Here is a 13,533-nt window from a genome sequence, read left to right as displayed (position 1 = left end):
TAGTACACTGCTAAGTACAGCATCACCATCGATCCCTTACCTGCTGCTACCAAGGCAACAAAGCATTTGACATCGCTGATGCATGGCGCAAACACATATTACACTAGCTGGCCACAGTAATAGATATATAGAGCTTGCTAGTTATGCAACGCGCGCTCTTGATAATCGATGCAGTCTACACCGTCGTCCAGCCAGCAATCAGCATTATATTCTGTTCTCAGGAGTCAGGACTCAGGTGATGTAATGCATGCATGCAGCCATGCATCTAGCTACTTGCTCATTCCTAAATTAAAGGCTACATCTGTATAGTACTACACCAATAACGCTAGCTGTGCCATTTCTGCATTATTAGTTGCATTACGCTGAAATTTGGTTTATACTGATACTTATGCTGAAATTTGATTTATACTGATGCTTATGCTGAAATGTTGTGAGAAAAAAACATTAATCCATGACTGAAAAGTAGTTTTGAATAAGCTCAAGGGAGCGAATATCATTGGTTGATTCTTGGCTACCTACCCACCTACCTAGCTGTTTACTACTGCTTTGCAATGCCTACTCGTGCGCTACTGCACATGGTCTACTGACTTCCTCTTCTTCTCATCTCCTCCTGTTGTATGCATGCATTACCTGTTTCTTCATTTGTTTCTCCATGTTTTATTTGTTTCCTTCTGCAAGTGCAAGGTAAAGACGACCATGATGATGAGATGAAAACTTTGCAAGCATGGGCCGGGGTCAGACTGCCTCGAGTTCGTTGCATCCGTTCAATGGTCGGAGTTCATCAACAATAATGCAAAGATATACGCGGCAGGGACTAAACAAAGGACATAACATATATGCAGTGGCTTGGCTTCAGCTAATCAGTTCCATCTGCAAACGTAAGGACACAAAGATCGAGCTGTTTGAGGTGGGCCTTAATTAGTTGGGAGCATGCATGCAAGACTGCTACCGCTAGCTTCTTCTGAAAACTGTTCAAGTACCTGCTGCACTTCTTCAGTCAGTCTCTGCAAAATTACAGTTTCATTCATATTCAAGTGCCTGCTGCAATTCTGCAATTTGTGCAAAATTGCAGTTTCATTCATAGTCTTTCTGTTTCAAAACTCATACCTTAATTTGTTTATTTATTTGGATCGGAGATGTTGATAATATGCAATGAATCTACAACTCAGTTGAATTTCTTAAATTCGTCCGCCAACTTGGCCCAACGGCCAATTGGACACTTGATCCGCGCCTTGATTGGGGGCGCCCAACCGTTCCATGGTTGGTGGACCTCCATCGCACAGCACCATAAAAAGAGAGGTAGAGGCCAGAGCACAAGGCATGAGATTCACATGCACCGCAACAATCCCACCTACATCCTAACCCTAAGCCGAACTAGAGAGGGGACGCTGCTAGCGACAGAATGCATCGCCACCGACCACCGCCGCCTCTACACCGCCTCTCTACGACCGTGCCTCCACCGCGTCACCGATACCGACGCGATCGCCAACTCGTCTTCCTCGAAGGCGGCCGATGGTTTGCTACCTCGCATCCCTCTCTCTCTATTTCCTCGCACTAGATCATGTTATAGGGCTTACTCCATATTCTAAATGTTAGTTTGACCCGTTAGATCTATGGCTAGTGGATCCTATTAATCTATCAATGGTATCAGAGCCGTACTAGGTGTAGATCTAGCCTTTGAGGTAGATCAGAACGAGAAATTTAGAAGGAGGTGATTCAAATCCGATCGAACTTCAACCCTGACCCTAACCCTAACTCTAGAAGAATGGACGGAGAGGGGAGGGACCTACCCGGTTTTCTCACCGCCGTCACCACCACCATCGCGCGGGAAGCAGCCCCGCCGCCGCCTCGTCGGCACACGGGGAGATAGCTGAGCTGCGCTCGTCGCCGTGCGCGCGAGCCCCGACCGAGGGCACCGTCACAGGACCGCTCGACGACGACACGCTCAACCACTGGGGAGCACGCGCTCCGGCGAGGGGACCCGCAGCGACGCCGCACTTCTTCTCCATCGTCTACTGCACTAAGGGCTGACAAAGGAGAAAGGGGGAGGAGCTAGGGTTTAGGGCGAGCCCCACCGCAACGCGTGTGGGGGACTAGGGCACCGTCACCCAAACCACTCGACGGCAGCGCACTCAGCCGAGGGCGAGCGCGCATGCTGGCGAGGGGACCGACGGCGGCGCTGCTCCGCTGCTCTTTCCTTTCCGTGTGCGGTAAAGAGAGAGAAGGCGGGGGAAGAAATGAAACTAGGATTTGTGTGACCGGCGCGGCGGGGGGGGGGGGGTGTTATTCCGCCAAGATCGTCACCCGACCGTTCGATCGCAATAAACGGCTTTAAGCGCTTGGGCTAGATTCGGCCTAGGCGGGCGAGGGAAATCCTGGCCCAGGCCCAGCTTGTGGCCTGTGCATGGGGGAGCGCGGCGCGAGCAGCCGCCGCGAGCTGGATTTCACTGTCGGGCCACAACAGCGCGCAACACGCGAGTGTTTCGGCCCAAAATGCACAATAAAGTTTATGAATTGTTTTATTATTTTCAGAAGTAAATTTTGGATGATTTTTTTGTCTAGTTTAAATCTCTATCAAAATTTGAACCAACAGAATAATTTTTTTAGAGAGTAGATGAGTACAATAAAATGCTTCTGAAAAGTAGATAAATTTTTTTTATGTTTTCACTGCAAAGTTAATATTTATTATCTTCTAATTAAATTCGAACCAACGGGATAATTTACTTTGAAGAGCAGTTAAATTTTATTCAGTAAATTATGATATTGTTATTTTTCTAACCAACGTTGATAATAGCAATATTATAATGATTTTTCATGAGTTTTCCATGCATTAATTCTATTTCTGTCCAGCGGTGACGTAGAATTAGTGTAGAAGAATATAGTATGTTTTAATTTTGACCAACGTTAAATTAAGGCATGCAATTATTATGTCATATTTTCTAACTATCTCTAACGGTGTTTTCCAGAATTCAACCCTATGGCATTTATCTCGCACATACCGTCTCTTGAAGGGGCCAACTATCGGGTATGGCGAGAGAAGTATGAATTAGCACTTGCGCTGTTAGAAAATGACCTAGCGCTTACCTCTCCGTGTCCTATTGAGCCAGTGGACCCGGTGAGGGAACAAAATGAGACAGCGATTTCACTGCTCGACAGCGAGATCATGCAGAAGTAAGGATGAAATATAATCTCGAACATAAGAAATGGGACATTTTAAACTGCAAGTGCTTGATGGTGGCTGAGTCCACTATTTTAGATGCGATAAGGGGGTCTATCTTAGATTGTGACACCGCCATAGAGTATCTCAAGAAAATGGAGAGTCAGTTTATGGCTCTTCAAATGATTATGCTAGTACTCTGATCAAGAAATTGTTCAATGAGAAATACTCTGGTGGCGAGATAAGAGAGCACATATTGAAAATGAGCAACACGGCTTCTAAGCTCAAGCCAATAGATTTGGGGCTCAAGAATGAGTTCATGATTCATTTGGTTTTTGCTTCCTTGCCTAAGAAATATGAAACTTTTGTTGTAAATTACAACATGCAACCCGATAAGTGGAATATTGAAAAGCTCATTGCAATGTGTGTTCAAGAAGAGGAGAGGCTGGAAAGCTCACAGGGTGACTCTACTAACCTTGTGAAGGACAACAAAAAATAAGAACTTCAACAAGAATGTCAAACCTCAAGGAAAAGCCCCTCAGAATGACCACCATCAGAAGAACAACAATGCTCAAGTTAAAAAGGATCAGTGTAAATGGTGCAAGAAGCATGGACATTACCAGAGGAACTGTCCAGACTTCCTGAATAGCCTTCTGAAGAGAGGTGATGACTTTATTACATTCATAGATGAGTTCTTGTATTTAAGTTATGGAAAATCTACTTGGTGGATTGATTCAGGTGCAACTATTTATGTTGCAAATTCATTAGAGGGATTCCGTATGGGTAGGACCCTGCAAAGAGGAAAAAGAAGAATTAAAGTTGCAAATAGAGTTGAAGCCATTGGAGATCTCTCTCTAGAATTAGATGATGATTTTATACTTCAGCTTTCAGATATTCTTTATGTACCCTCTTTGCATAGAAACTTGATAAGTGTTTCAAGACTAGATAATGATGGATATGATTGCCATTTTGGTAATGGCAAATGCCATATTATGTTTAATAATATGTGTGTTGGTCTTGCCTTTAGACAAGACAAACTTTATTTGTTATCACTTTCTGAGAATGTGAATGATGTGAGCACTAAGAATGAGAATGCTTCCTCGTCTATGAATGGAAGCAATAAGCGGAAGAGAGTTCATGATGTATCATCGAAATTATGGCACTGTCATTTAGGTCATATTTTGAGGGGGAGAATAGAGTGATTGATTAAGAAATCAATTCTTCCGACTTTAGAATTTTTAGATTTAGAACAATGCATTGATTTCATAAAAGGAAAGTATATTAAGAAAAAAAAGAAAGATGCCAAATGAAGTGTAGGAATTTTAGAAATAGTTCACACAGACATCTATGGTCCTTTTCCTGTGAAGAGTGTGGATGGTTATGATTCATTTATAACATTCACAGATGATTATTCTCGTTTTGGCTATATTTATCCAATTAAAGAAAGACTAAAAGCATTGGATAAATTTAAGATATTTAAGGCTGAAGTAGAAAATCAGCACAACTTAAAGATTAAGGTAGTAAGATCCACCTGTGGGGAAAGTACTACGGTTGACACACCCCATATGCCCAAGTTCCTGGACCCTTTGCAAGGTTCTTACAGAAAAATGACATAGTTGTCTAGTACTCTACACCGGGCGAGCCTCAGCAGAATGGAGTAGCAGAAAGATGCAACCATACCTTAATGGATATGGTGAGAAGTATGATAAGCTACTCTACACTACCGATAAGTTTATGGATAGAGGCGTTAAAAACCGCCATTCATATTCTTAATAGAGTGCTAAGCAAGTCGGTGCCTAAAACACCATATGAGTTGTGGACAGGAAAGGAACCCTCACTTAACTATTTACGTGTGTGGGGTTGTCTAGCTAAGGCTAAAGTCTTTAACCCAAACATAGGGAAGCTAGACTCCAAGACAGTCAGTTGCCATTTCATTGGCTATCCAAAAAAGTCAAAATGTTATCACTTCTATTGTCCTGATAGACATACAAAGTTTGTAGAAACAAGACATGCTGTGTTCTTGGATGATGATATGATCAGGGGGAGCATGGTAGCGTGAGAAATTAATTTTAAAGAGAAGCAGGTATACGTGCCCACTCTGATGGTTCAGGAACCATTCTTCATGCTACCTGTTGTTGTTGTACCAACAGTGCAAGACATTGTAGTAACAACACCTATTGTTAGCTCTCATGTGGCAACAATGAATGAACATGAGGAACCTATCATTTAGGATCCCACAGAACCCATTGTCACACATGAGGAAGAGCAACAACAGACTCATATAGAACAAGCGTCAACTAATGAGGCCCCTAGAAGGTCTCAAAGAGTCAAGAGATCAGTCATTCCTGATGACTACGAAGTCTATGATTGTGGGGAATTTTAAATGGAGGGTGATCCCACCTCATTTGAAGAAGCCATGAGAAGCGCTCATTCATCAAAGTGGCTTGAAGACATGCAAGATAAAATGACATCAATGAATACCAACGGTGTTTGGGACTTAGAAGCGATTCCTAAAGGAGCCAAGACAGTAGGCTATAAATGGGTCTACAAAACTAAACATGACTTTAAAGGAAATATAGAAAGATTTAAAGCGCAACTTGTGGCAAAAGGCTTCACGCAAAGAAAAGACATATATTATAATGAGATATTTTCTCCAGTCTCATGTAAGGATTCTTTTAGAATTATAATGGCGCTTGTAGTACATTACAATTTGAAATTACATCAGATGGATGTAAAGACGATGTTCCTAAATGGGGATCTGGAGGAAAATATTTACATGGCACAACCAAAAGGTTTTGTTATGGAAGGAAAAGAACGTATGGGATGCCGCCTGAAGAAATCCATTTACGGGTTAAAACAAGCATCAAGATAGTGGTACTTAAAGTTTGATAGTACAATAAGAAAGTTTGGGTTTCAAAAAAATGTAGAGGACAACTACATGTATGAAAAGTTCAAGAATGGGAAATACATTTTCCTAATCCTGTATGTGGATAACATCTTGCTCGCTAGCAGTGATGTTAGTCTACTACTAGAAACAAAGAAGTTCTTGTCCTCGAAGTTTGATATGAAGGATCTCAGTGAAGCTTCGTTCGTTCTAGGAATAGAGATTCACCAAGATAGAGAAAAGGGGGTTTTAGGATTATCATAAAAGGCATACTTAGAAAAAGTTCTAAAGAAATACAATATGCAAAATTGTAAGCCTTCACCTACTCCCATAGTCAAGGGCGATAGATATGGGGAATTTCAATATCCTAGGAACCAATATGAGATTGATAAAATGAAAGCAGTTCCATATGCTTCAGCTGTCGGAAGTTTACAGTATGCTCAAGTGTGTACACGCCATGACTTAACATTTGTTACCGAGTTACTTGGCAGATATCAGAGTAATCCAGGAATAGAACACTAGAGACTTGTAAAGAAAGTTTCTGTTACTTGCAAGGCACAAAAGGTCTCATGCTAACGTACAGAAGATCTGATTCCCTACACATAGAGGGGTATACAGATTTAGATTATGCGGGAGATGATAGAAAGTCCACGTTAGGGTACATATTCACTCTCGTAGGAGGAGCTGTATCGTGAAAAAGCTCAAAGCAAACCGTCACTACATCGTCTATGATGTATGCTGAGTTTGTAGTATGTTATGAGGCCATAGGGTAGGTGAATTGGCTAAAGAAGTTCATTCCCGGGTTGAAAGTGGTAGACGACATACATAAGCAACTCAAGTTATACTGTGATAATAATCTAGCAGTATGTTATGCTCACAATAATAAGTCAAGTGGTGCTGCCAAACATATTGATGTAAAGTATTATGTTGTGAAAGACAAAGTCTGAGGATCATATAATTAGTCTTGAGCATATAAGTACAGAAAAGATGCTCGTGGATTCGCTTACTAAAGGCTTACCACCCAATGTGTTCAAAGAACACTTAGCCGGCATGGGTTTAAGGGAAAGCCTATGATTCCTAGACAATAAGGGCCTAGTTGAGAATCTATTTCAAAACAAAGAGGTGCATTATAGCTATTAAATCTAATGGCAACTGACCATGATGATGAGGCACGCTCTATGCACTGATCTATGATGGAATAGGAAAAAGATAAAGTAAGTTAAGTTTAAGTTATAAGGTGAGATCAATGAGGAGAATGTTAGGTTGATCTCCACCAACTTGGCCCAACGGCCAATTAGGCCCTTGATCCATGCCCTGATCAAGGGCGCCCAACCGTTCCATTGTTGGTGGGCCCCCATCGCACAACGCCATAAAAAGGGAGATGAGGGCCGGGGCACAAGGCACGAGATTCACCCACGCCGCCACAACCCCACCTACATCCTAACCCTAAGCCGATCTAGAGAGGGAGCGCTACCAACGACGGCAAGCACCACCACCGGTCGCCACCGCCTCTATACCGTCGCCTCTGCACCATCAACTCTGCACCACCTCTCTACGACCGTGCCTCCACTGTGTCACCGACACCAACGCGATGGTCAGCTCTTCTTCCTCGAAGGCGACCGATGGTTTGCTACCTCGCATCCCTCTCTCTCTCTGTTTCCTCACACTAGATCATGTTATAGGGTTTTCTCCATATCCTAAACTTTAGTTTGACCCGCTAGATCTATGGCTAGTGGATCCTATTAATCTATCACGTCCCACATACAGTTAGTACCCAACTAGATGTTATGTTAGGTTAGCTCTCTATTGACAATGCAAGTTGTTGGAACGATGAAGCTGCAACAAGAAAATTGTAGGCGCGATGCAATATATTGTCAGGATCCTCAACACATAACAACGATTGGTGGCTATGATATCGATTTAGCATCTAGATTTGACATGAATTCAACAAAGAATCACTCAGATTCGATTACAAGCACGACGAGCGAATTGCTCCCGGCTCCTATTCTCCGGACGTAGCCGGCCAAGTCTATTCTCAAGTTCTAGCCTGTTTCCCACGATGCTCTCTCCCTTCCTCTTATCATCTCAACGACTGACCCAGTCGGGCCCGAAGTAAAGTGGGTTGGGCTTCAATGCATGCTTGGGCTTGATAGAGCTTGGCTCATCATCATCAGCTGCTTCTTCTATAGCTTTGGCGCCCAGTATCCTAACATTCCTCCGATCTTGAAAACCGGCTTGTCCCCAAGCCGGCGTAGTAGGAAACTACCTATGGAGCTCATATTCTAGCTCCCAAGTAGCCATGGATGGTGGCCAGGATGACCACTAGACAAGAACTTCAGATACTATGTGATTACCGTCAGGTTTCAGACGACGCTGAAGTACCTTAACAGGAATCCGAAAGGCATCAGTTTCAAAATTCATAGGGAGATCAGAGGAGACCTGTGTTGTAGAAGGCAGTGCTTTCTTGAGCAATGAAACATGAAACACTAGGTGGATGTATGTATGCTCCGACAGTTGTAACTTGTATGCAACAGCACCCACTTTTGCAATTACTGGATATGGTCCAAAGTAGCAAAAAGACAACTTGTGACTTGCTCTTGTTGCAATGGAAGTCTAAATGTATGGTTGAAGCTTGAGATAAACCATATCACCCATGTCAAAGGAACGTTCAGACCTATTTTTATCAGCTTGCATTTTATGGCGGTGTTGAGCTCTAGCGAGTTGCTGATTGTAACAACTGAACCATAAGTTTCCTTTGAGTTAACCAAAGCTAAATGTCAGGAATAGCACAAGATTCAACTATGTCAATGCCTAAATGCCGAGGTTGCTGGCCATAAAGCACTTCAAAAGGAGTTGTATTGAGCGATGTATGGAAACTAGTGTTATACCAAAATTCAGCTAGAGCGAGCCATTGTTTCCACTAAGTTGGGCAGGCATGCACAAAGCATCTCAAATAAGCTTTAAGACACTGATTGACTCATTTAGTTTGACCATCAGTTTGAGGATGGTAAGATGTACTCATCCTAAGCTCAATTTTTGTTAACTTAAACAACTACTACCATATCTGACTAGTAAACACCTTATCTCTATCAGATATCAGAGCTTCAGGAAAGCCATGTATCTTAAAGACATGATCCATATAAGCTAAAGCAACTTGAAAGGCAGTGAATGGATGTTTGAGACGAACAAAGTGGGCATATTTAGAAAACTTATCCATAACTACCAAGATGCAATCATATGTTTGGGATTTAGGCAAACCTTCGATGAAATCCAAACTAACCACCTGCTAAGCATAATCTGGTACAAGGAGTGGTTGAAGAAGGCCAGGATACTTGACTCTCTCATACTTTGCCTATTGACAGACTGTGCAATGTGTCACAAAATGTTTCACCATTTCCTTAAGATTTGGCCAGGCAAAGAGGTTTCTTACTCACTTGTAAGTGGCTGGAAAATCAGAATGTCCCCCAAGTGGACTAGAGTGTGGAGTTTGTAAGATCTGGTGTTGAATGGATCTATTATTACCAACCTAAATTTTCCCTTAATACTTGATGATTCCTTGCTGTAGAGTGAAATGACTAGCAGAGTTGTTAACAGCCAAAGTGGAGAGAAGTTTAACAGTAAAAGGATTCAGAATGATAGGCATCCACTAGCTCCTGAAGCCTAAACTGATTATAAAGCTAAAATTGCTGCAAGAGTTTGACAGGGATTGTTGGTAACTCTTGAAAGGGCATCTGCTACTTGATTGTCAACTCCCTTTTTGTAGAGAATTTTATACCTCAGTCCCATAAGCTTAGTCAAAGCTTTATGTTGCCAAGGTGTAGTGAGTCTTTGGTCATCCAAATGTATCAAACTATATTGATCGGTTTTGATAGTGAATTCAATGTGTTGGAGATAATCCCTCCAATGGTCCACAACCAATAGTATTGCTAGGCACTCTTTCTCATAAGTTGATAATGTCTGATTCTTGGGCCCAATGCCTTGCTCACATATGCCACAGGATGATCATTTTGTTGAAGGATAACCCCTATCCCTTTATCTAAAGCATCAGTCTCTATGACAAAAGATTTTCTTAAGTCAGGTAGAGCTAGCACTGGTGCAGTGACTAAAGCATCTTTAAGAGCCTAAAAAGACTGCTGCTGTTCCTAAGCCCAGAAAAACACAGACCCCTTCTTCAGTAAAATAGTAAGAGGTTTGCTAATTGTACCAAATCCTTGGACAAACTTTCTGTAATAACCAGCCATTCCTAAAAAGCTTCGAACCTCTTTAACATTAGCAAGGGTTGGCCAGTGCTTGATGATGTTCACTTTTGTAGGATATGTTGCCACTCCTTTGGCACTAATAACATGGCCTAGATAGGCCAAGTCCTTCTTTGCAAATGAACACTTGGATAGTTTAATCTTGAACTGATGCGTATGAAGTAATATAAAAACTTCCTGGATGTGATGCAAATGTTATGCCCATGTCTTGTTATAGATGAGGATATCATCAATGACAACTACCACAAATTTTCTCAAAATTGGTGCCAACACTGTATTCATTTTATGCTGAAAAGTAGCTGGACCACCAGTGATCCCATAGGGCATGACCTTATACTCATAATGGCCATTATGGGTTTGAAATGCAGTTTTTGCAATATCTTCTTCTGCTACTAAAATTTGATGGAAGCCTGATGACATGTCTAGAGTGGTAAACCACCGAGCTCCCACTAACTCATCAAGTAGCCCATCTATGACTAGAAAAGGAAACTTATTCTTCATAGTCAAGGCATTGAGCTTCCTGTAGTCCACACACAGACGCCAGTCGCCAGTTTTCTTCTTAACCAGTAAAACAGGGGAAGCATAAGGGCTCTGACTCTCCTGTATCCAACCATTAGCCAAGAGTTGTTGAATTTGCTGCTCAATCTCATCCTTCTAAGCCGAATTATACCTATAAGGCCTCAGTCTGAAAGGTTGAGCCCCAAGTACTAAAGGGATAGTGTGAACTGAAGATCTTTTAGGAGGTAACCTAGATGGGGGTTGGAATAGACTGGAGAACTGATCTATTAATTGTTGAACTTCTTGTGGCTTGGTGAACATTGACTTACTAACATCAACAGAATGCAGTTCTAACATACACCATAACTGATCTGTTCTCTCCAAAACAGATAACTCCTGAGGTGTTATTTCCATACAGTTCAATACTTGAGGAAGGATGCCTTGTAATAGAGCATTGCTACCCTAATAATCAAGACTCATCCACTTTTCCGTCCAATTAACCTCCATGGGACTATGCTGCTCCAGCCAGTCAATGCCCAAAATGACATCATAACAGTGTAATGGCAAAATCTTCAAGGGCAGCTTGAAAGCATAACCACTAATCCACATCGGGCATGCAGTGACTTCATGAGTGCAATTTAATACTTGGCCATTTGCCACTCGAACTTGCATTGGTGATTCAAGTGCAATCCAATTCCTCCACCTGAAAGCCAAAGTTTCACTGACAAAGTTATGAGAACTACCAGAATCAATTAGAATGACCACATCTTTACCACCAATGTTTCCCATCATTCTAACTGTATTGCTGGAGTCTATACCTTGAACTACATTAACTGACAAGGACATCAGATCATCATCAGAATCGTCTTCCTCTTGCTGACACTATTCCACTGGTTCATCTTGTTACAGTGTCTGCCATAGTTTCTCAACCACATGTAAAGACACAGATGTAGAGCACTTGTGCCCCAGGCTCCATTTCATGCAACATTTGTAACAAAGCCCTTTTGTTTTTCTGTAGTTCATAAGGGTTGCAGCTTTATCTTCTAGTTGATACCTTTTTCGCATTAACACTGCCCTTCTTTGCTGTACCAGGACTTAGCTCAGTACCTTTAGCAGGATACAATGAAGCTGCATTATGGTCATAAGAAGAACCACCAAACCTGCCAGAGTATCTGTAACCACTGCTGAATTCATTCTTCTTGTAGTCTTTTTTAGGAACTTCTCTAGTGTACTCTTCCCGCAACAAGGCAATAGAACTAGCAGCATCCAGGTTTGCAGGTCTGTACACAAGTACTACAGCTCTAATATCATCTTTAATACCATCAATGAATCTATTGGTAATGGTGGCAGTGCTAAATTTAGGGTCATGGGCAAGAATTTGGTGTACTAATGTATCAAACTTCTCAATGTAATCAGCAATGCTATCACTCTGCCTAATACGAAAGAATTGCCTAAGCAGTAAATTATACTGATCCTTTTCAAATCTATCACACACCAATTTACAAAGTTCAGGCCAAGCAAGTTCCTGTATAGCAAAATACAGTGACTGTGCCCAAAATTCAGCGTTGCCAATAAAATGCATGTAAGCAGTCCTAGACTTGCGAAATTCAGGAACACCATACATGTCAAAGTAATTATTGCACTTCTTAATCCAAAGCTTGGGACAACTACCATCAAACTCAGGGAATTCCACTGGTGGTAAAGCATGATTCAGATAGAATTGCGCCATATCAGGAAAAGTTGTAGGAGTAAGAGTTTGGGAGGTCCTCGCACCTATGACCGGGGTAGGAACGAGGGTAGTGACAACCTCGTTACCCAATCCCCAGTGATCGTGTTCATCGCCGTGGCCACTTGGCCTAGAAGTTGCCCCGTAGGGTTTGGTGGACGGAGAGACCATAGTTGATCCAGTGAGATCTAGATAATCTGTATCATACACCTTGTAAGCAGGGCTTGTCGCTGATTCCTGCTTCACAGCGATTTGATCCACCTTGGCGCAGAGGTTTCGAACGTTGACTTGGAGTTCCTCTACATCTGCTTGCACTTTAGGCTTCCAACCAGATAGCTCTTGGACAACGGCAGTGTTAGCCTCCAGCGTCTTCTCCACTGCCTCATGCTGTTCATCCATCCGAGCCTGCATCCCCTTGAGGAACGTCGAAATCCTCTTTTGCTCTCTAGTCTGGTACTGAGGTCGGAGAAGGTAGTCCGGCGGCGACGCCAGATTTGCCGAATCTCCGACGAACTGCTCTCCGCCGAAGTGAGCGAAATCGCGCCGGGATCGAAAGCTCCGAGTACCAATTGTCAGGATCCTCAACACATAACAACGATTGGTGGCTATGATATCGATTTAGTATATGGATTTAACACGAATTCAACGAAGAATCACTCATATTCGATTACAAGCGCGGCGAGCGAATTGCTCCCGGTTCCTATTCTTCGGACGTAGCCGGTCAAGTCTATTCTCAAGTTCTAGCCTGTTTCCCACGATGCTCTCTCCCTTCCTCTTATCCTCTCAACGATTGACCCAGTCAGGCCCGAAGTAAAGTGGGTTGGGCTTCAGTGCACAACTGGGCTTGACAGAGCTTGGTCCATCATCAGCTGCTGCTTCTTCTGTAGCTTTGGCGCCCAGTATCCTGACATATATCAATACAATGAAGATGCTCTCTGCCTCCTAAAACAAGTTTGCCTGCATGCATCATTCACCGTTCATGTGATTATATATATATTTGATTTGATTCTAA

The sequence above is a fragment of the Miscanthus floridulus genome, chromosome 16, assembly GCF_019320115.1.
Source record: "Miscanthus floridulus cultivar M001 chromosome 16, ASM1932011v1, whole genome shotgun sequence".
Taxonomy (NCBI): domain Eukaryota; kingdom Viridiplantae; phylum Streptophyta; class Magnoliopsida; order Poales; family Poaceae; genus Miscanthus; species Miscanthus floridulus.
This window is presented reverse-complemented; position numbering follows the sequence as displayed.